This window comes from Nyctibius grandis, chromosome 5, assembly GCF_013368605.1.
Source record: "Nyctibius grandis isolate bNycGra1 chromosome 5, bNycGra1.pri, whole genome shotgun sequence".
NCBI classification, from domain to species: Eukaryota; Metazoa; Chordata; class Aves; order Nyctibiiformes; family Nyctibiidae; genus Nyctibius; species Nyctibius grandis.
The window spans coordinates 78,278,507-78,302,596 of NC_090662.1; positions in this window are offsets into that span (position 1 = coordinate 78,278,507).

The window sequence follows — 24,090 nt, forward strand, 5'->3', positions numbered from 1 at the left end:
AAGCACATTCTAAAATAACATTTTTTTCATGCCAGTCTGTGTTATTAGAGACTTCATTTAGAAATGTTTAACAAGCTAGAAGAATCTGCATCTGCAAAAGAGACACAGTGTTTGTTAGAATATCTTTTACAGTTAAAACAATCTGAAAACTGTTTAGCAAACAGCTATTCTATTTAAATAAAATCAGTTAACTCTAAAATTAATCTGGAGTTTTTTCCTGATTTGTGCCTCTGCCATTTTTTGAATCTCTATTAACTCTTCTGTAACAGATTAGCAAAATAAGCAAATTTAAATTAACATGAATAAGTCGAGTGATCACGTGCTTGTATTCTCTATATTTTTGATGTAGTCATTTATATATATACACACATTTCTATAGAAGAATTATATATACATACTATTGGAAAGCTGACTTTCATCTATGAGTGAAATGCAATGTCTTACACAAAATAGGGAAACTATGGAGTCATAATTTTAATCTCTCCAGTGTCTGAATCTTGGACTACATGGGTTTCTTCATGTGTATTAGTTCTACACATCAGACATTGACAAATGTTATCAATGTCATGAAATTATCAAAGATATTTGACTTTATTCTGATTTGGATCAGAAACTAAATGTGAAAATTCTGTATGAAACAGAAACAACTACAAAAAAAGATTATTGGAAAAAAGTAAAGTTTGAAATCTAAAAATGCTCTCTGAATGAAAGGTGTCCAGATTTATGCAATGAATGTTACTCATGTAACATCCAAAACTCGCTTAAGTCACTGAAATGGTGGGAGTTTTTTCACTTATGTCACTAAAATCTGGATGACACCCATAACACTCTATTAGCATCTATAAAATGCTTTAAAAATAGATGATGTAAGGAAAACGGTCAGTTCTGGAGCTTTTCTTCTCATTCTTTGTGTCAGAAGCAAAGAATGTATTTCTATGTTAAATTTTTTTAACATATGTGAGGGGCAAATGGAAGCAAAGATTTTAAAAAGCAAAGACGTACTATTCTGGAATCAGGGATTACAGTACAGAAAGTGGTTGCTTTGTGACTGGATGGGCAAGTTGTACTAAATGGTATAAATAATGTCCTGTTCACTATGAAGAACAGTAGCAAAATTAGGTTAATTACCATTTGTGATTTGGCACTATGGCACATTTCAGGATCATAGGAGCTTCTGAAAGAGGAAGCGTTTTGCAAATATTAGTCTACTTTTCAGATTCTTGTAATATTGCAGCCTTTTACATATTAGGTTATATATTCCCAATGCAGGAAGAGAACTTCGAATCTACAGCTACTAGTACGTCAAAGGTAAAGCAGAAGGTAGAAAAAGATGGCTTTTGTACACCCCTTATCATCAGAAATCCACAGCTGTCTGATATGCATCTAAACACTGAAAGGGCAGTCGTACCTGCAAAAGAGTTTCTCTGTGTTTAAAGGCATCAAAGAGGCTAGCAGAAATACTGAAGACCTTTCCTTATCCTGTCTTGGCTCCTGACTTCATCAGCTGTCAGCTTTCATCCTCAATACAGCTGTAAATGTCTGTCAGCTAGTGAAGTACTTCAACCAGTTTGTGAGCTCCTTGTATCAGCTAATGGCTAGACAGACTACAGTGCCAGCCCATGTTGTAGGGTAGATAATACTTCTTAATCGTGGTCATATGGTCACAGAAACTGAAAGGCAGTGTTTGTAATAACCTCTACAGTAATTGCTTTAAATAAACTGAGAAAAATAAATTCAGTAATCCTGCCCTGAATCTATATTCTACTTAAGTAGAGACAAGACTTTCCAGAAACTTTATTCTTGGGGCAGTCTTATGCCATACAGATTTTCAGTGCTTTTTGAGATCAGATATAATCAGGTCAAGAATATTTTGGCTTTTTAAGGTATGTCTAGTATATAAAGAAGCTGCTGAATTCTGATCTGTGACACTTCTGCTATTCTAATCTTTAATCCTCACATAGCTTTGCTAGAGCGTCGTAATTTTAACCAACAGATATATTAGCTGCCATTGATGGCTCTTTCTTACATTATAAAGCAAAACCATGCACAGACCGCATACATATGCCACCCTTTTTTCTGCACATTTTTTTGCTACTTGCTGCCGTTTGGGTTATGATTCAGTGACCTACTTTAAGTGCATGGTTCCATGGGCCCAGCTGTGGCTCTTCTAATCTCAGCAGAGCTTTGTGTTGCCATAAAGACCTGTTCATCTAGATCATCTTAAAGGAGAGGGGGCTGAGAAGTATGTAGTAGCTTTGCATGAAGATGTGTGTTTTCCTGAAAGTTCATAAAACACACAGCAAGTTGACAACCTGGTTCTGCAGGGCTTCTCTGGAACCTGCAGCAGTGCAAAACCCAAGAGTTATGGAAATGGAACCATATATCTGGCCAAATAGTTAAAATTATTGGGCATTATTTTTTTTTAATACTAGATGTTTGCAGAAAGTCAAAACAAAATACTTTTCTAAAAAAATTCACAATTGTCAACTTTCAAAAAGTTGCCAGAAGGTGGAGAGGTGGAAAAAACACTCTAAGGTCTGTGACACCTGAGACAGGGAGATTTATGAGAGTAAGATAATAGAGTCAAACTGTTCCAAGTTCACCTTCCTTGCTCCTTCAGCTACCATTCTATTTCACTAATGGCCAGCATTAACTGAATATGTTAGAAATGTTATCTAATTACATGATACAAAATCTTAACAGGCATTGTTTAGAGATAGTAACTTGATGAAAAGACAGTTATGATGGTGTATAAAACTAAAGCTAGTAAAGCGAGAAATTAAAAGCTGAACATTTTTGATATATATTTGCACAACCTCTTTTCCTATCAGTTGTTTCCAAGTTCTGGTTAAAGCACCTATTTTTATTTCAGCTTATGCTTTCAGCCTTTTTTCTGTGCAGAGATTGCCAAATGTGACAAACCATAAACTGTTTGTCAGCAATTTAGAGCATGGTGAACACAGTGCTCCATGCTGAGTTTATGGATGAGTTATGCTGACTGCTCTATTAAAGAAGTCTGTACTCAATCATTTAATCAATTGAAAAGAGAAACACTTTCAGTTTTCGTGTGATCAAGCCCACAGTCATGTCAGACTGACAGCAGTATTTGGCAAGCAACTCTTCCTTCTCTTTGGAGAACTGTGGAGGAAAAAATTAAGTAAGTTAAAGAGCAGGGCTTTATTCATTGTCAGTGAACAACGAAAAAACAAGGGTGAATTCTACATCTCAGATACAAGAATGACCGCAAGAGAGCTAGATGAAGATATTCTCCTTGCCTCAGCTAAGATTGGAAATGAATTCTTAAATAATAGATTAAAAACCTATCTCTGGCATAGGGTGTAGAGAGATCATAGAAGATGCCATTCATAAAGGATCACCCTGCAATTTTTACAATGACATTCTTAAGACAGCTCTCCAGATGCAGTTTGTGACCACTCAGCACAGACACTATCAGTAACATTTAGAGTTCAAAACTTTGTGTGCTGGTTTGAGGAAGCTCTCACAACTGGTACTCTGCAAACACTTTCAGTTCATTTACTGATACAATACTGTAGCCTGCTAGATTGCATAAGTAAGTACAGCTGTTTCACTGTAGAGCAAAAAAAAGTCTGGAGAAGTTTTGGAATAAAACACCCTGGAGCTGAAACCTTTCATCGGTTAGCAGTAATATTTTATACTGGTATTTTAAAAGTATTTTTGTTTACCTATCTAGTTCTTCACATTACTCCAGAATATCCTTACAATTGACTTTCATTTTATGTTTCCAGTTATACTTTGAGGTCAAAGTCTGATTTATTAGCTTGTCCTAAATATAAATTGAAAACGTTTGGCGGCTGGAGCCTTTCGTATTTATGCTTCATGATTATGGAATCAACTTCTTATTTATATTTGGAAATCAGAATCTGATTTGGTTTTTGAATCAAAACTGAAGAGGCATGTGTTTGATGCTGGTTTTAATTACGTCGGATCTGTGAAGTTTGCTGGGACTTTTTCTGAATGATGATGTAGAAAAACTGTTATGAAAGATCATCACCTTCTTTTAATGATTAGAGCATTGCCAGACCTTTGAAAACATAGAGCAATCCAGAAATCTCAAGCATCTATTTCATAAAGCTTATTTTATGCAGGAGGAGGTAGTGAAATGAGATACAAGAATCCAAATAACAAAAATTGATGAAATATAGACCCTTAGTACATAGATGGAAAAGCCTCTGTAATTCTGGGTCATTCTGACACAAAATTAGCCCGCCTTTACAAATAAAACCAATATATCAAACCGTAGCAAAACCTTGCCCTTGATTCTTATCTTCTTGTTAGCTACCTCCACCCCTACTGACTTCTCAGAGATTTCCTGGCCTCTTGTTTCTCTCCTCAACTTTCCTGTTGTTCTGTTGGTACAGAAATTGAATATCATTTCTGTTGGTACAGAACTGAATAGTACTGAACAGCTAGAAAGTCTTGCATATGAATCTAATCTGCTCAAGTACTGACTTGCAATTTCAGCATAAAATTTTTCTCATAGTATTTAGTGCACATTTCATCAGGGTTAACTTTTTTTTTTTTGAGAATTATTCCATCCTTACTGGTTGATGATCTTCTGTGTGGGGGTCGGTGGGCTTTCAGAGGAACACAAAAGTGACAAAGAACAGTGGCATTCACACGACCCCAACACTACTCCATGTCATTAGAGAGAAACTGAGTTGTAAAATAGATGTCCAAAGGCTAATTAAAAAGGATCTAGTAATGATAATGAATAATTGCTCTTTCTGCTGTGGAAGGGAATCCCCACCCAACTTTGCAACTGCTGCCAGGGACTTGCCTCAAGCTTTCTGTCTTCTTGTAAGAGGGGAAGTGAAGAGGCTAATGACTAATTCCAGTAGGGTATTTACCTCCATTCCTGCTACCCCATTTCCAGGCATTAAAGCCAAAACAAAATTTGCTTTCAGGGTAAGATACTTCTCTCTAGCTCTTTTTCAATGCATGCTTCTTTTTTAGCCTGGAGAATAAATTCTTTAGCCCCTTCCAGAAAGCAGCCCCTCAAAAGAAAACAGTGATTAGACCTGACAGAGAACAATGTTAAATAGAAATGTAACACATAAAAAACAGATGATGAAAGAAACAGCTGTCACTGGGCTAGACTAACTAAGCCCTTGCAAAACGGCCCCAGGCAGGCCTTACTGGTAGTGTATGAGGGTATAAACTGAGTTCACTGAATTTTCTGAATCACCCTTTCCTTCTCCACGAGAAGCTGTAATTGCCCATTGCAATCATCATCCAATGGCAGCGGGTGGTAGCAGGGGGGAAGAGGCAGCATGGCGAAGGAGCCCTTCAGAGGGTGCATGATGTACTTTTGCTAAGATCAAGACTTCAGCTTTTCACCCCAGTTTTTTTTTTTCAGCTGAAGAGAATAAGCCTAATTGTTCCGAGGCTCTCATTTAGGTTTGGTGTGACTCAAAGACCAAAGCTGGCGTTTTCAAAACCATATTCAAAGTGTGTTCTGTAGCCTGTGAAATAAGAATGACTCTTGAACACTAGTGTCTTCTCCTTATACAGAATAAAACTGCTACATATGCAACAGATGTCTAGCCAGGACTGAAAACAGGGAAGAAGAAAAAAGAAATCTCTTACATCCTACTACAAATTTCCAAGACATCCATTCACCCACCAGAACTGTGTTTATTTTCACACTCCTGTCTCAATAAGACCCACAGGAAAAAGCTGAATGAAACCATAGGAATGCTGAAAACATTTACTCATGGAAGAACATCGTCGGTAACATTTCGCAAAGAGAAAAAAAAGAAAAGACCCCATGGGAAATGCTCTAGACTGAGCCATGTTTTGTTTTTGCTAAGCTCTACATGCAGATACACCCAGCTGATAAGGTCAGAGAACCAAATGGTGTGCCATGTTGTTCCAAGATGCCAGGAGCAATGGCAAAAGTACATTTTCCTCCTAAGAAGCCATGATAGTTTTTTTTTTTTTGGCTGCAATGTGCACACCCTGTTAATAGCTTAGTGCTGCCAGTTGCTCAGGTACATCAAAGAGGCCAGCAAAAGAGCAACAGTGTCATTTCAGAAAAGCCTACTGAGCTTTGTCGTCTTTGCTATCATTTTGTGACATAAAATGTGTGGGAAGGGAAGAGGCAGCTTTCACCAGCAACTTACTTGCAGCAATGGCAACTCACTCCCTTGCAGTCATATGGCGATGTTCCTTATAACACTAGTCACGTATCTGACATATGCAAACAATGTTGAAACCATCAAAGTTCATATGTGTATGTTGTTTCTATAAGTGTGTGTGTGTATAAATATGTAAATATATATAAAATACTTATATAAGTAAATATATATAACTACTGACACTGAAATTTTGACTGGAGCAAGCTATGGCAAAAACCAGAGATCCAAAAAGCAGGAGGCAGGTCTTTGATTTGGCCTCTTGAGGAAGGAGACAACAGAGTACTTAATCCCTTTGCCCCTTCTTGCCCTGAGCTCACTGCAGTCAGAAGGGTGTGCAGACTCAGGCATGTTATGATTCATTCTGTATGTGTCATCTGGTAGAACTTAGCTGTAAATGCAGCAGTCCAAATTACCACATAGTTTAGAACATGGCCTAAAGTGCTGATCTATACTATTCTTGCTCCCTTTTTTCCCCTTTACAGCATGTTATAGTTGTTCTCAGGAGTCTGAGGAAAACAAATGATCATTAAGTCTACTGGAAGCAGGTAAGCAATTTAAGGTCCAGTTATTACCCCACTTGTGACTACCTGACAAAGGCTCAGTTTGTTTCCCATCAAGGACATACAAGATATAAAACCAGATCAAAGATTTCTCAGAGGAACAAATGAATGCCCAGCCCTAATTAATCACAGGAAAATTACCCTGTCTAATGCTTACTTCCTTTCATTCGGTTTCTCAAGATCTTTGAAAAACAGCAGCAGTCTGCCAAAGTAGAGCACGTACCTGTAGAATAAGAAAGAAAATGACTCACGATCACCCAACAAACTGAGCTCCTAAAGGCCTCGTCAACCTGATCCAAAATCCATGGAAAGGAGAAAAATCCTTTCCATGACTTGCTGAATGGGGAGTACTGAACTGGTATTCGCATCCTCTTCAATATCTGGTTCTTACTGGAGAAGCAGAATAGCAAAATACTTGAACAGAATACTGCACCAAAGCACAGTGCAACTGTCTAGCCGTTGTCTCAGCCTCTCAAATTCTGCAGTTTACCTCAAATGCTGGATTAAGCTATGCCCTTAAACTAGGAGCCTGCTCTACTGTGGCTTGCTCTCAGGTATCTGAGTTTGGCCTCAGTTCTCACTAGCTGGGCTTCATTAGCCAGGATCAAATAGCTGCTCTTTTCAGCTTGAGCTTTGGTAACCACAGCCTAACCACAGGTAGCCTTTGGAACAGCCCACATTGTTCCCTAGCTAGCTGGTGCTTCAAGCCTTCATCTGTATTTTTTCGCTCCTCTCACACTTTCAGACTTCACCTTTTGACACCAGACTTAGGTGCTTTCTGCTTCCTGCTTCATTTGATCCATTTCCTATTTCTGCCTTGACTATGACCCTAGATATTGTGAATTAAAGGGTTCTTCTTGCTTTCATGACTTGTTTCTGATATTTTCCTTTCAGGTGACACCTGTATGCAAGGGTTTTAATATCTCGAATCAGTCCTTCAGTGTTTGCCAGGAGCCTTGGAAAAGCACTCCATTTGCAGTGGTAGAAGACTTTTCATTAACAATGGGCTGAAGCACTCTGGCACAGCAGTGGCAACAGGCTCAGGCTATGTTTTTATTGAATGACAGATATACCTTGAGCAGAGAAAAAGTGTGACTGGGTTTCAGAGTGCCTTAGGGAAAATCTTTCAGCAATACTATCCGCTTTAGGGAACAGAGATTGACAATTTAACCACTGATATTTCCATGGTTTTCTCTAAAGAAAAATGAAGCTGATTCCAAGTGAAAGAAGACAATCTGAGAAGTCCCAATAGTAAACATATCTATTTGTTCACAGGAGCTGTGTGACAAGGGGAGCAGAAGAATACACTCCCTCACCATTATTTTGACAATGCACCTGAAACTTGCCGTGACAGACCACATCCAAAGAGTAAGAGTCATTTATTCCCCTTGCTCATTAAATTGTTGTTTTCTCTGAGGTTGCCTGTGGAGAAACTAGCTGATTTCAGCATGGATCATTTTATTTATGGTACAGACAACCTCGTACTAGAATTTCAGTAACTTCTTGCAGACTCCCAAATGGTTGTGAAGCAGAGCTTGATATGAGCAAGGAAGTATCAAAACAGAGGTGAAAGGTCTCTGGTCTTTTGACAGACATAATAATGCATCATTTGCTAATAGATGCCTTTAAATGCTGTTTTACATTCTTTTCCTCCTTGAATTCCCAATCCCACTGCTGCTTTGTAAATTAGATTGACATTCTAAATCAGATTGTCCAAATCTGAAATACTTCATATCTCTTCTTTAAGTGTGCAGTACTCAGTGTCTTGATGATCTAGACGTAGGGATTGAGTGCACCCTCAGTAAATTTGCAGATGACACCAAGCTGGGTGGGAGTGTCGATCTGCTGGAGGGTAGGAAGGACCTACAGAGGGATCTCGGCAGGTTAGATAGATGGGCCGAGACCAATGGCATGAGGTTCAACAAGAAAAGTGCCGGGTCTTACACTTCAGCCACAACAACCCCATGCGGCGCTACAGGCTGGGGGAAGAATGGTTAGAAAGCAGCCTGACAGAAAGAGACCTGGGGGTGCTGATCGACATCCGGCTAAACATGAGCCAGCAGTGTGCCCAGGTGGCCAAGAAGGCCAATGGCATCATGGCCTCTATTAGGAATAGTGTAGCCAGCCGGTCTAGGGAAGTGATCGTCCCTCTGTACTCGGCACTGGTGAGGCCGCACCTTGAATACTGTGTCCAGTTCTGGGCCCCGCATTTCAAGAAAGGTGTTGAGGTGCTGGAGCGAGTCCAGAGAAGGGCGACCAAGCTGGTGAAGGGTCTGGAGGGTATGACCTACGAGGAACAGCTGAGGGAGCTGGGATTGTTTAGCCTGGAGAAGAGGAGGCTCAGAGGTGACCTTATTGCAGTCTACAACTACGTGAAGGGAGGTTGTAGCGGAGTGGGAGTTGGCCTCTTCTCCCAGGCAACTAGCGATAGGACAAGAGGACATATCCTCAAGCTTCGCCGGGGGAGGTTCAGGTTGGATATTAGGAAGAATTTCTTCTCAGAAAGGGTCATTAGACATTAGAACAGGCTGCCCAGGGAGGTGGTGGAGTCACCACCTCTGGATGTGTTTAAGAAAAGACTGGACATGGCACTTAGTGCCATGGTCTAGTTGACATGGTGGTGTCAGGGCAATGGTTGGACTCCATGATCCCAGAGGTCTCTTCCAACCTGATTGATTCTGTGATTCTGTGTCTTTGCAATGGTTTCATGAGCTTCCAGAAAACTGGTTTGAATCAGATGCCTCCCTTTATTTACCTGCCTTAGGAAAGAAAAATGAAGTTTTTTACAATAAGTAAGTAATGGCCAAGGGCTAGTGTAACTGATCTGCAACTAATTAGAAGTCAAGATCTGTCTGCACTTGGATGTGACATGAACTTGAGCATTGCCATTTACAAGGCACAGTTCAGAGTTTATAAAAATGCTGGTTCAAAAGGATAACATCGGAAAATCCTCCTTGCTTTATCTTGAAATGTGATCTTTTAGTCACATGGACTCAGAGAGAAGTGAGGCACACTCATTCCTGAAAAATTGTTGCTTATGTTCATTCCAACAGGGGGAAGTCAGGGCTGACATATATCTCCAGAAGCTGTGGTAAAAGCTTTCAACTCGTAGGACTAACTACAACTTTGTAAACAGAAGGTGTTCGTTTCTCTCTCATAAATAACTGATATTCTTCCATTCCCTCTCAAACCGTAGTACATAGCAAACCTGGTATTTCTGGTTGCACACATAAATTTGCCCTTCCCTATTAAATCTTTCTGTTGACTCTCTGCAGAGATTTATGAGGCAGTATTTATTATGGATTGTGTATAAAAATAAGAGGTATTTTTTTAGTTTTCTTAGTTTTATCCTCAAATCATTCTATAATGATACTATGTGTTAACATGAATAAGCAAGTCTAGTTATAATTGTTTCTACTCTTGAGAATAATGTGTAGTTTATACATCCTGAAGTATAATGGTATATATTGATTCAAGGACTCATGCCAAGCACAAAAGTAAATTGTGTCACCCCTTTAGCAACAGTGGTTGCAAGAAAGCACTTTTATGGATTTAAGTTATGTGTCTAATTACCAGAAAAGAGTCCTGAATGCCTGTGTGTTTAATAAACCCCAACTATTCTATTTCAAAACTAAGAGTACCGTTAAAATGGAACAACATCCCATATCTAGCATAGATTATACTTAATGATTTTATTGACATGTATTTCACATTAGGAATCTACCTCATGCAAAATATTTTAAAAAAATATCACTGCTATTTCTTTCAAAATAAAAGTCCTTAAAAGTCTATTCAGCTTCACATATTTTGAAGGTTTATGGGTATGTCCTGCTCCTGAAAACCCCTGCCCATTGGTGGTACTACTCAACCACAGAGATTCAGTGAGGTATAAGAGTTTAGCCAATCAGATTCAGCAGCAAGTTAAATCATCAACTTCCACATTATAAGCACATACATAATTCCTTGAAATTCCCGCAAATGATGACACAGTGAAAGTAAGCGTGGACAATAACAACAAAAGCTGTTTAGAGGACTCCATTAGGCACTGCCTTACCAGCCTGGGAGAGGGATTCCTTCCCAAGTTTCCAGGTACACATAGGAATTACAAGTTTATTGCTCTGACTGTTCTTCATGTGCAGTTTGTCAAATTATAATGGGACTAGCTCCAAAACTGACTCAAAAGATAGGCCTGCTCAGAGCCACCTCTCTTCTGACCCTGTCTCACTTTTTCCTCAAGGAGGTGAACTCCTCACAAAGCAGTCTTGCATTGATTGTATCCTTTAGAGCAACCTCCTTCCTTTCCCCAAAACAACGAAGCACAATCTGGTCCATGTGACTACAGATTTGAAGGAATAATTTTATGAAAGATTAAAAAAACTATATAGAGTGTAAGACTGTATAAAGTGTTGACATAGTAACAGTCCACGAATAGTTAGAAATTTGTGAATAAAGAAGTCATAGATATAGCTCCCTTTTCTAGGATCTGAATGGTGCATGAAGTACCTGACTTCTAATCTCTTGAGTCGTATTTGCCGTCTCCAAATGTGAGGTTGTTTTAATTGCAAGAGAGGGGAGAGAAAAAGATTTCACGTTTCGGAGCTGTGACGATAAAGAAGAGGTGGAGAGGAAATTCCCAAAGAGCTATGCAACAGTAACCCAGGGCCAGTTCCATAGAGTCATAGGACAGTTGAGGGTGGAAGGAACCTCTGGAAGTCTCTAGACTAACCTCTTGCTCAAAGCAGGGCCTGTTTCGAAGCTAAAATCTAGGGAGATCCAACAGCTTCCCTAGGTACCTTTTCCAGTGTTGCACCTCTCAGGTGAATACATTTTCTTTACATCTGTCCTGGTTTGGACTAGAACAGAACCAGTTTTCCTTTCAGTGATTTTTCCTTTCAGCCAAGTTTCTTCTAAGTAACTGCACTTTCCAAAACTAACAGCATGTTTTGCAGACAGTGTCCACTTCTAGGATTGATAATGCTTTAAGTTTATACTTATTACTAAGATAACAGTAGGAATGGTATGCTGAAAGGCTCTTGCTTATACTTATTCATATAGAAACGGAGGTCACTGCTAAATTCCTCATTATCCACAAGTGAAGGGCTGTAGAAGGGTTGCACCTTTGGGGAAGAGCGGACAGGACAGGTGACCCAAAATTGACAAACAAGGTATTCCATCCTATACACATCATTCTCAGTTTGAAGCTGAGGGGTCACGAGGGTCACACTCTCTTCTTCTATGGCTTCCGAAGAGGACTCTGTCTGTTTCTCTTCTGCTTTAATCCCAATCTGTGCGTTCCTGAATCCAGTTCCTGTCTGTTGCTGAGTCCAGTCCAGGACTTCCCAGAGCCTGCCCTGCAGCACAGTGGTGATCTGATCGTCATCAGGAGAGCTTGATCTTGGTTTTGAATATATTTGTATATATTTAATTATTTCCAGTATTATTATTATACTCTTTTTTTTTCATTGTTATTGTTATTAAAACTGGTTTAACTTTCCAACCTGTCTCTCTCCCTTTTCTCTTTTCCTTCCCCTTCTGGGGGAAGGAAAGGGTTAATGGAGAGCATCTGCCATCCATTTAATAGCCAGCCCAGCTTTAAACATTGACAACGTGTAACCAGAATGTCCTTTGCTACAATCCTTTGCATTTCACTTTGCAAGTTTGAGAAGAGTGACATCCCTTGACAGGACAAGGGGCAATGGGTGCAAGCTGGAACACAGGAGGTTCCACATAAATATGAGGAAAAACTTCTTTACGGTGAGGGTGACCGAACACTGGAACAGGCTGCCCAGAGAGGTTGTGGAGTCTCCTTCTCTGGAGACATTCAAAACCCGCCTGGACGCGTTCCTGTGTGATATGGTCTAGGCAATCCTGCTCCGGCAGGGGGATTGGACTAGATGATCTTTCGAGGTCCCTTCCAATCCCTAGCATTCTGTGATTCTGTGATTCTGTGTGAGTCTATTTCCATTTTCTCTGTAATCCTCCTTTGGGTAATTGAAGACAACAACAAGATTCCCATCCATCCTCCACTTAGCCTTTTCTTCTCCCAAGTGAATAAATCTAGCTCTCAGAGCTCCTCTCATACATCATGTGCTCCATGGACTCACTGCAGTATGCCAACATCTTTCTTGCACGTGAAGTCCTTAACAGGACATGGTACTGCAGGAGCAGCCTCACAAGGCCTAGGCAGAAGGGAGGACTCACTTCTGTTGGACCACTGGCAACACTCTTATTAATACAGGCCTGGATGTGTTTGGCCTTCATCACCACAAGGACAGTCTGCTGACTCAGGTTCAACTTACTCACCACCAGGACATCTCAGACGTGATGGCTTCTGTCTTCCATTTTCTCCAACCTGTCGACATGGTGCTGAGTGGCAGCCCTCCCCTCCAGTGTTACCCATTCCAGTTTGGTGCCATCTATGAACTTTCTGTGGGCACACTCCATCCTGTCAGCCTGGTTGTTGAAGATGTGAAACAACATCAGCCCTGGTAGTCAGACACCAATTGATCTTCAAACCTCTCTCCACTGCCCTTCGAGAATAACAGTCCAGGCATATTTTCACCCACCTTATAGTCTATCCATCCAGTCCCTTCTCCTGCAGTTTACTGACAAGCCTGCTATGGGAGGCTGTACGGGAAGCCTTGATGAATTCAAGGTTTCACCTTTTGCTGTTTCATCTGTGTTTTCGAGTTCCCTGTGTGAACTCAGCCACAGCGATACCACCCAAATGTGGTATGGGGGTGGGAGGGAGTGGTTAGATACTTAATAAGAGATAAACATTTGAGCTATTCTATTGCTTAGAAAATTTGAGACATGAAGAACAACATCAGGATTTTTACAGACCTGCAAGCATACCTTTCTCTCGTATGGCAGAAATATCAGTTTCTCTAATCAAGCCAAACTGTACAGCAATGAAGACAGATGCCTTCTCTGAACTAGAGACACATAGGCATATCTTTCTTCTGAGACAGATCTATTTAAGACAGAGGTTTCTCTCCAGCCTCAGGAGGTAACAGTTAAATTCATTAATTCCCTGCATGAGTTCCCTTTCCCCTATCCAGCTGCATATGAATTATTTGTGCCGAGTCTGGTTATTCCATCCAAGTGTAAACCTTAAATTGGAATAACTGAAATTCAGGAAGGATGATTATTTCAGGCCACAAAAATAAACATTTCCAGCTTTTTTGTTTTCAAACTTACTCTAAGCTTTTTAAACACAAACACAATAGCCCTGAGAGGCCATACCTGACCTATAAACTGAAGGCTGTAGTGAATTAAGTGTATTTGCTTTGTTCTGCAGATGTTAGAAGAATTGCCCACAAAATGTGGCAGGTTCAGTTAATTTTATCTTAGACAAATGTAATGAGCATCTGTTTTGATTTTTCTCCATCATTGATACGATTTCCCTTTAAACTTGATACCAGCTGGTTTATACAAGTGTGCAAAAGTTGTAAACAGCCAAAGATGAAGCTGTTCCAATGCCAAGGAACACTTATTCATTTCAATGTTATCTTTATACTAATAATACCAATAAAGTCAGGAGTATTTCAAAACACAGCAGGATATTTATGTATAAATAGGGTCCTATTTACAGAAGCATTTTATGTGCCTATGTAAATATTATATACAGCATATGCATAAATAAGATGTTATCCTTATGGTAAGCTTGGAATCACAAGATAAACTGCAGAACCATGCACTAAATAATATTTATTACATGACTTTACAATTTATTATGTGCTTCTGAACACCTCATCTGGCCTTTCCCTACTAACCTGTCTCTTCTGGGACTATTTCTATCATTCCATACTTCTCAGCACCTTCAAACAGCTGTTCTTTTCAATCTGAGCAATGTACCCCAACAAAAAGGTTTTTCCTTGAAAGAAACATCTGTAAAATTTTCGTTCCTGCCTCTCAGCTCGTTGAGGTAAGATAGGCAGGCAGCACCACTAACCTCTTAAGAGGTTTCTGAGCCCAAGTGCCAGCATAGCCTACTTCTCTCATCACTCTTCCACTTACACACCAAGATGGAAACTCAGTGTCATCTCTACTGCTGAATACTTGTCAGCACTCCGTAGTACATATGCACAGAAGGAAATGGAGGGGCCGTTTTTTCATGTAGCCACAAAGTCTGGACTCTGCTAAGATGGGGATGTGAAACACCACAATAGGGCATGCTTAGTGCTACTGAACGTAGCATGGAAGGGTTTTGACACATTTCCCACTGCCCCCTGCCAAAAAAACCCCAAACCTCCTCTACTATTCAAACTGTGGGCTGAAAAATGCCTGTTCCACAATTATAAATCAACCAAATGTAAACTGACATTTTTGGAACCCACAAAAGGCACCTCCCTAAGTCCAGATTTATCCTTCCAGGAAATTTTCAATCATATTGTGAATGATAGAAATATTAGAATAATAAAAACAGGATGAGTTTAAGTGTGCTTGCGTGCATGAAGGTGCAACAGTAAATACCACTCTTCTAACAACAAATACAGCGGAAAAAAAAGCACTAAGTAGCTTTCCCAATGACTTGTGATGCAACAGCAGCTCTGGCATTAGATATTGCATTTGTTTGCCTAGCATTTCAAAAGCTCCTGGCTAGAAATCCTGACCACTTGGCCATTTTCAAGTTTCTTTGTTCCATATCTTTTGGGTAAGGAAGGCTCATTCAGCTTGCTTGAATGCACTCAGCTGTTGTGAAAAGGTACCATGTTTTTCCCATTTAAATTGCAGTGGATCTTGAGTATAGCTCAGAGGTAAAACAAAAGATAAAGAGAAGACAGGGAGATAGATAGACAAGTAATAGGAAGATGAACAGAATAAGAGGTCAAGAGAGCTAAATTCGTAATTCGGCAATGTTGCCTACTTAAACTCCTGTATTTTGTGGAAAATATAGATGCCAAAATACTCTTCCTTAACATCAGTGAAAATACATAATAAAGCCACTGGTCTTCAGGGAATGTATCTACACCTATAAAGGTCTTATCATTCTTATTGTGATAAAGCCAAAGAGGACCCTCAATGGACGAAGAGCCACTATGCTTGATTTCTACTTGTAAAACAATGGAAATAATAGATCCAAACTGCATTGCAAACCAAAATTTTCTGATACACTGTCAGATGTCTTAAAACGCCACTTTAACTTGTTTCTTTGTATTTATTTGTACACTAAATCTCTTCTGCAAATGTTCTGTTTGCTTTCCTTGCTAAAACAACCAAAAATTGTAAGGTGTTAGGATTGTTTTTAAAATTGTCTGGTAATTTGCTTTCTCCTTTGATGCTAATAGGCATAATTGAGACATTATTTATTTAGTGAAATAGCTTTCAGCATAGTCTCAGTTTCCTTCAGTTGATGTAGGTTTTCTTCAACATGTTATTGCATATGGCATGGTTATTTTGCTTATTTGGAACAAGTACAGTCTCGCATAGGGAGGCAATCTGAATTGGAATTGGGTCAAAGGGAAGAGATTGTGTAGTATTTATCTGTGTATTTATTAAGTTGAATTACTTTGGCATTACTTTTCATCTGTACATTTTTTTAATATGAAATTCAGTGTGTAATAACTGCCATCTATACCAGCCACAATTTGATCCATTAATTATGCTTATTGTTATGGAACAAGAAATATATGGGTTGAAACACCAACAGATTGGCTGGCACAGATTAACTACCTGAAAAGGTTGTGGTCCTTTCTTCTGCTTTAAGCACATATGGGACAACAGAAATACATAATAGAATCCTATATAATATACAATATATAATCCTCTCCATATGGTACAACACAGTTACAGTCACAACACTCGATTTTATGTGTCAGTATAATCAATTTATATTCTCAAGGGGAAAACTAGTATTTGTTTGTGAATATGTCCCACATGATAATTCCTCAGAAGTTTTAAAGGAATGGTAAAAATATTTCTTTCCTTCCTGCCTACAAAGCTCTTTTCTCTTCAACTGGGGAAGTCTTGTAACTGGTCTGAAGTGATTACAGGCTGATATACCTATTAACTGGTTGTATACTTGACAGGAGTTTGAAAACTCTGGAATGTGAAATAATGAAGTTTCATTTATTCATATTTATTCCATTTAGTAAAAATGTAAATACAAGTAGCTGAACCAAGATCCCAGTCCTGCAATCAGATCTATGCAGGTGGTCAAGTGCTCTTTATATGCCTCCATGGGGAAAAAAAAGTGGCTTTGCAATTCCAGTTAACAGGGCTCTCCAGATGAAGAAAAGACTTGATAAAGAATACAATTATATGATCAGATCTTCTTCTAAGAAGCAAGACAATTTTTCAGTGGTGTGTTTCATGTCATATCTCACTAGTCTGTGGATAAGATATGGAATATAAGAATATATCTTGATTCTGCTTGGACCATTCTTAAGATTAATATTACTCTGATGGAAAAACCTATCATGTGTCATCTAGGGTTATAATCCTTCACATTTACAGAATGTAAGCCTTTTGAATTAGTTCTGACTAATCAAAATTTTCAAGTTAACAATCAGATTAGTGAAAATGGTGGCATCACAAAAGTGTCTGTTTTTATCCCTGGCAAATGTTACCAGTAAACACTTTAAAACTTAACAGCTGTTAGAGCAGACCAATGCTACTATGACTTTTTATGATTTATAACTGTAATGGTCCCATTCCCAGAGCAGTCAACTTTTTTAAATGAAATGTAGCTTTCAGTTTCATACTGTAAAGCAATCAGCCTCTTCTATAAATTATAAAATTTTTGGAGTGGAGACCAGATTTCCTACAGGGGGTGTACTGAAGGAAACATATCTGGAAAAGGCATTCTCTTCCTGTCAGTGGCACTGCTTATGTGAAGTTAATAAAATATAAAAAAAATAAAACAGTAAATCTTTAGACAAGTTTGACAAGCAGATTCCACTTCTTTGTATTGAACTTTAGAGTCTGATAAGAACAGAGATGATATAATATTGGTGTTTCAAATAGCCATATGAAGTGAGGAATGAGAGAGCAATATCGATCTCTCTCTCTCTTTGTAAGGACTTTTGACTGACTGTTATCCGATGATTTACACAATTCCATCCACAGAAGTCTTTGATATACCGTTTCCAAAATTCACACTCAATTTCCAGACTTCATTCATATTCATCTTCATCACATTAAAATGCTATCTTCAGGAGGGTGTTCTCTCTATTAGCAAATTTCTTCTCTCCATGTAGGTGCGTATAATCTGTTAACAAGTCTTTCCTTATCATTTTTTTTGTTAAACTGAGCAATATGATATCCTTTCTATTTACTGTTCATCATTTTCCATCTGATTTGTCAGCATAGTTTTTGATTTCTGGCCCAGATATAGTGGCTGTTTCTGGCCTCTTCTGCTAGAATTGCCTTAGTGAATGTTTGCAACCTGCCTCTGGTGGTCTCTGTTCCTCAGCGAGCCTCAGGCACGACAACACTGCATCAAAGCCAAGTTGCCCTTGGGAGTACCTACTGCCCTGTAAGTCCTTGCAATACACTGAATGTAGACCTTCTGGCACTCATACTTAGTAGTCTATTTTGTCTTCAGCTGCTAGATCTACAGCATAGCCCTTTATAAGAAGTCCCATCCATTGCTGTCCTTCAGCATTCACAGTGCTCTTGTTAACTCAGTATACTGCAACAGGACACTGGCACTGAGAAAGCATACCGAAGAAGTTAGAGGCTTCACAGTTCAAACAGGGGTACAAGTATCTCAAATACTCTGCTGCCCTGGCCTCTTCCAAGAAGGCCACTCTCTCATATGTCAAAAGCACAACTAGGTTGTTGAAGGTGCTACCACCAAGCTGACATTCACCATGTCCCAGTGGTTGTGGTTAAATATCTAGCACATGGATATAACCCCACAGGCATGCTAATACAGATCAGAGGTATGGCAGCTGTGCATTGCTGTAATTGTTATGGAAGTCTTGGTGGTCACATGTTGGCAGGTCTGCCCATGAGTGGCTGCTCATCAAGAGAGCATCTTGCCATTCAGCACATTCAACTCTGCAGCAGCCTTAAACAATTCCTACTTGGTGTATGTCAGAAGGATCCCCAAATTATTCTATTTTAACAATGCCATCTTACTTCAGAGTCTATGCATTTAAACAAACTGTGCTTCTCAACCACAGCAGGTTGGCTCACCTTTTATATGGCGTTCTTTTCCCCCTCAAATCCAATACCCATTTTACAAGAAAATCCAACCCCTACTGTCGATATCGTGTTTTAGACCCTGTGGTTAGAGGTACCTGTATGTCTGCCAATCCTCTGCTGCTTTTTTTTTGTGGGCTTACTGTGACAACCCTGACACCAATATGTAGCACAGCTTGGTCCTCAACTTCTGTCTTTTGACCTCTGAGTACACTTGTAGTGTCTTCAAGGATGGCTGTTGCTTCCTGCTCAGTCAGCTGGACAACAGCATGGAGAGCACTAGTAGGATCACAGCGACCTGTTTATCTTCTCTCCATAATCTGCATGAGGATAGCAGCAAATGTATTAAACCTGAGCAAATACTGGAAGTCTGAGTGCTTTGGAAAACCTCTATCCTACTGGCAGAGCCCCTGGGAATGTTGTCCTCAGTAGATGTAGCTCTGCTCAAGAAAGGGTTTTGCAACGTCCTGTATGTGCTGGTGGGCTTGCCTCTGCCTTTCTGTCATGGCCCTGTAACTTGGTTCTGCCTCACTCCTAGAGTCTTTTCTCTCCTTCTTCTCTCTCCCTCCAGCAAATTTCCCTAAGCTTCTCCATACTCCCTCCTCCATTGCCATGATGTTGGGAAGCAGATTAGTTGCACTGCTCGTGCCAGTTTCATACTTCCTCCATCAAAATTCTTCCTGGTTTGAAAAATGTTTGCCACCTCCTGGTCTCTTTATTACTTGAATAAAACTGGAGGAAAAGATTTGCTTCTCATTGCCATTCCCAGCTTAGAGAACATGCTTGACAATACAGGACACTGTCACACGCAACTCTTGGCTATACTGTTAGTGTAATTCTTTCAGACATGCTTTCTTGCAACTCCTAACCATGGATAAGGGAAGGAAGAACTATGGTTCTGTTTCGTGATCAACACACCACAAGGTAGGTAGCGTCTTGCCTATCTGCCAGATAATAAAATCATCCCAGAGGATGCTGTCTTCCTGCTTCTCAGTCACATAGAATTTAAATAATAATTAACTTCTTATTTGAAAGCAAAGTGGTAAACATGAATATTTTTAATGAATTTTCTATTGTGCAGTTAGAGCCGCATTTGTGTTTATTGGTTTTATTCATGAAAACTGAGTTCCCTCAAAATCAACTTATTTGCCCTGAGAGAGAGTGGGCAGTCTCTAGCGCTATTCCCTGCCTGGCAGGTCCTTGATTTCACAGGGAGAAGCCACTAGTGGCAGGCACACCTACCTCTGCCAGTCCTCAAGTAAGTTTCAAAAGAGCTGGAGGCAGCTCCTGCACTTCTGAGATCCCAGTATTCATGTGCTTCTCAAATTCAAACAGCAAAGAGGCTCCTCCTTTTCTCAACTGGATTGGGGAAGGGAGACTGGGGCATTATCATGGATTGGGGCAGGGAGACTGCATCAGACTTCATACTTCACAATGTGGATGCCCATAGCTTAAATAATACGGGCAAAGACAATTTCCTAAGACTTCTAGAATATTTTCTCAGTAGAGCTAGTGTACAGGATTTAATGAAAAGAACTGTTGTGAACTCAGCAATCCGCATTATCATTCCTTAGTAAGGACGTCTCACTGGAGTTCATAAGCAAGCCCTCAGTATCTCTGTAAATCTAGTTAAGATATATTTTAACAACTTTCTCTATGTAACACCTGCAGCCTCAGGTTTACCTCACTCAGAAGTTGTTAAATTCTTAACAAGTTGCAGTAAGTAATTCCACAAATCAGTGGAACTTCTATATATGGTCTGATGAAACCACCAGCAAGCCAAGGTCATGTGCCCCGTAAAAGTCCATTCTATGAAACTACTTTTCTAGTTGCTACTAATTACATGAAAAGTGGAACAGATTAATTTGCTCCTAGGCCAGTCTCATAGTGTTTCATACATATGAAGTCTTGCTCTCACTTATTATTGGAGGTCACCAGCCAATATGGGGGTGTCAAGGACTCTGTTTACACAGCCATTGTAGACTGTAGCTAAGGAGTTCAGGTTCAGGATTTTCCACTCTGAAGATATACTTCATTTATGTGAAACATCCTGTGTGCTTATAGACGAAACTTACATTATTTTACGTTTTTTTTCTTATTTGAAACCAGATGTGATGACAATGGCTACATTAAATGTCTTTTGCTATTGTACAATTAAATTTACAATCTATGTGTATATTGTTTTATAATGCATACAATTATGCTCAGTTATATATATTGATGATGCACACTGAAGTACTGTTAAGTCTAAGAAATTCTAACAGTTGTTAGTTGTGGGACAGATCTTTGTTGCAAACTCCTTTCTGGATGACAATATAAACATTTCCAAAGAAAAACACATTTTGTAAGAGTCAATACTATTCAGTTGTCTTTAAGCAACACAATGATTATTATAATGAAGAGTGTCTTACACCAAGTGATCTTGTGGTTCTTAAATGTCTCAGTCTTGCTTTAGAGTTAGGGCCAAATTCTTCTTCCACTCAAATCAATGGGGAATTCTGCAGACTTCAATGAGAAAGAGACTAGATCCTTCATCAGCTGCAAGAGCTATTTCTTTGTGTATGGTAACTTCAAGTGCCATCCCTTTCAATTATACACATATGCAACCTTGTAGCTTTCCTAACCTTAGTCAAGCAGGAAACACTACCTCAGAGGACTTAAAGATGTCTAGTAATTGTCTTCACTGTATTTTCACTCCTGAAGCAAGTCTGAATCCCTCCAGGGCTCATAACACAGTCTTGAAGTCCTTTATTGTGGGTCAGTGAAAAGCAGCAACATCTAATTGCTGGTTCTTATATACTGCACTTTGCCGATTACATTTCTAACATTCAGTTATTCATTGAAAGAGTTAAACTTTTATAGTCTACCTGATGTAAAACAGAGGAGACATATTTATGTCTGGAGAGATGGCCCAAATTCAATGATCTCAATAGCAGCTCCTCTCTGCTGCCCTCCCTAAGGAATGGTGATGAAACACACTTCTGCTCATCAGTGTAGAGTTACACAACAGAAGCCTGATAAAGCTTTCTACATTCTATGATTTTCATACATTAATGAAAGGGTGATGATAAGGTATTATGACATATGTGTGCAAGACTGGGCACTGTTTGTTACAACAGAAGGACTAACTAGATTCAGTAGAAACTATCTAGCCTCTCCCTACGAGAAGAGCGAGCAGTTAGTTAGCATGATGTGCCCAAGTATCAGTCACCACCTTGTAGATTTACAGAGCCTGATGCTGTGCAGGTACAGCAGTAATTAAAGAGCCAGGCTAGCAAGTTGGGTGATGTAACAAAGCTATACCACCTGCCTATTGGCCAAAAAATTAATTATGTAGTACAAAATTAGCAGATCAATTTTTTTCGATGTCTGGAAGTAGAGTTGTCAGTTCATATGCTTGTCTTTGAGTTCAACAAGAGACAAAAAATGAACAGGAATGTATTTCATCTGGAACAAAATGTGTGGACAGTCTAGGGACCTTTGCTGTTTCTTACTCTTCGCAAGATTCAACAGAGGGTTGGTAGCATCAGACCAACTGTACTGCTGTCCTTGGAGCTGGCTTTTCAAAAACCACTATTTACCAACAGGTGCTACTTTGGAGGTATATTAGACCTATGATGGAGTTTGCTCTGTTTTCTCACTATGATTATCTTTGCCAAAACATCTGACTCCTTAATGCCAATCAGCATATTTCTACCATTTTCAGAAAGCTGATTAACCCTTTTATGGGTATGAAACATGCTTCAAAAGCAGCTTTAGTCATTGGATAGTCTAGGCAGAACACTAGTACTTAGCACACTGGAATCTTATGAGATACCCCAAAGGCTCTTTCTTCTCTGGTAAAGGTGCCATCGTGGAGCCACAACATCACCTCAGAAAAATTTACTTCTGCTCCTTCTGCAGGTGCATTGATGGTGTTCATTACGTACAAGCAAAAAAAATGGGAGCTCTCTCGAGAATAAAAGAATCTCGTGAGGACAAGGGACTAGACTCATTGCTGAGCCAAGAAGCTTCTATGTGAAAGAGGAAGCAGGGAGCAATGGAAAGGAGGGGCATCAAATCCAGACATTACCTCAGGCATTAATGCCTTAAGGGCTAGCTAGAGATATGTTGGTATGTTTATAAAATTAAACAGATTAAAATCAGATTTCACTCAAAGATATATCTAGCACACCAAGGGTTATGAAAATCCTCCTTGACTGGTGAAAGCACAATAGCATAGTCATTGGTTGCCCAGCAAATCTGAGGAAGCTTGGCTCTGATTCATGCCAACAGACAATAAAGAAACCACACAATGAACAATTGCTTTCATACTGAACTCAGAACTTTTCCCCTCTGAGGAAATCTTCTCAAGTGAAGGAGGACAAGATCTAAAGGGTAAGCTTGTAGTTACACAAATCCACCCTATCTTTTAGGTACACCTCAGTAAACTATTACTCAGACTGTGAAAGCATGTGTTCACCTTCTGTGCCTTTTCACAGCAAGCCTTAAATATAGTCAACCACTTCTTTAAGACTTTGAGCAATCTTTTTTTTTTTTTCTCCAGTGCCCTAGCCTAACATGGAGGGAATGCCGACATGACATTTAGCATGCAGACAAGAGCCAGGATTGCATGTGCCTTGACCAACTGCCAGCCCAGCCTGCTTACTATCTGAGCTGCCCAGACCAGAAACAGTCAGTGACCAGAATGTGGTCAATGCTGAGCTGGAGCTAACATTAGCTGTGCCAAAGCTAATAACGTTTCTCTCCCAGCTGAGCTAATGGAAGCTTTATGGTGGCTTACAGAGTGGCCCAAGCAGACTCTCCTCAGCCTGGAACATACCACGTGGATAAACCCAGTAGTAACTTTCAAAGAAGGCAAGAAATGTATGTACTTATAGGCAGAAGAACAGGGCCTTTACATGCCACATGTATCTCCAAAGAATTTAGCATGATGCAAACGAAGTCGCTCTGGCTATCTGAACTCCATCTTGCTCCAACAGTCATGCATTTCCTATTATTGACTGCATTTAAAACACTCTAGCATGCAAATCTGGACACTCTCAGAGAGCCAGTGAATCAGTAACTTTTTTGCAGTCTGTATCTCAGTTATGCAGACTATCTGTGCTCGTAAATTCTGATCTGAAAATAATGTGGGACTTTGTTATGACATGATAGCACAAGGACAGTCTCACATTGGAAAATTTGGAAAGAAAGAGGTT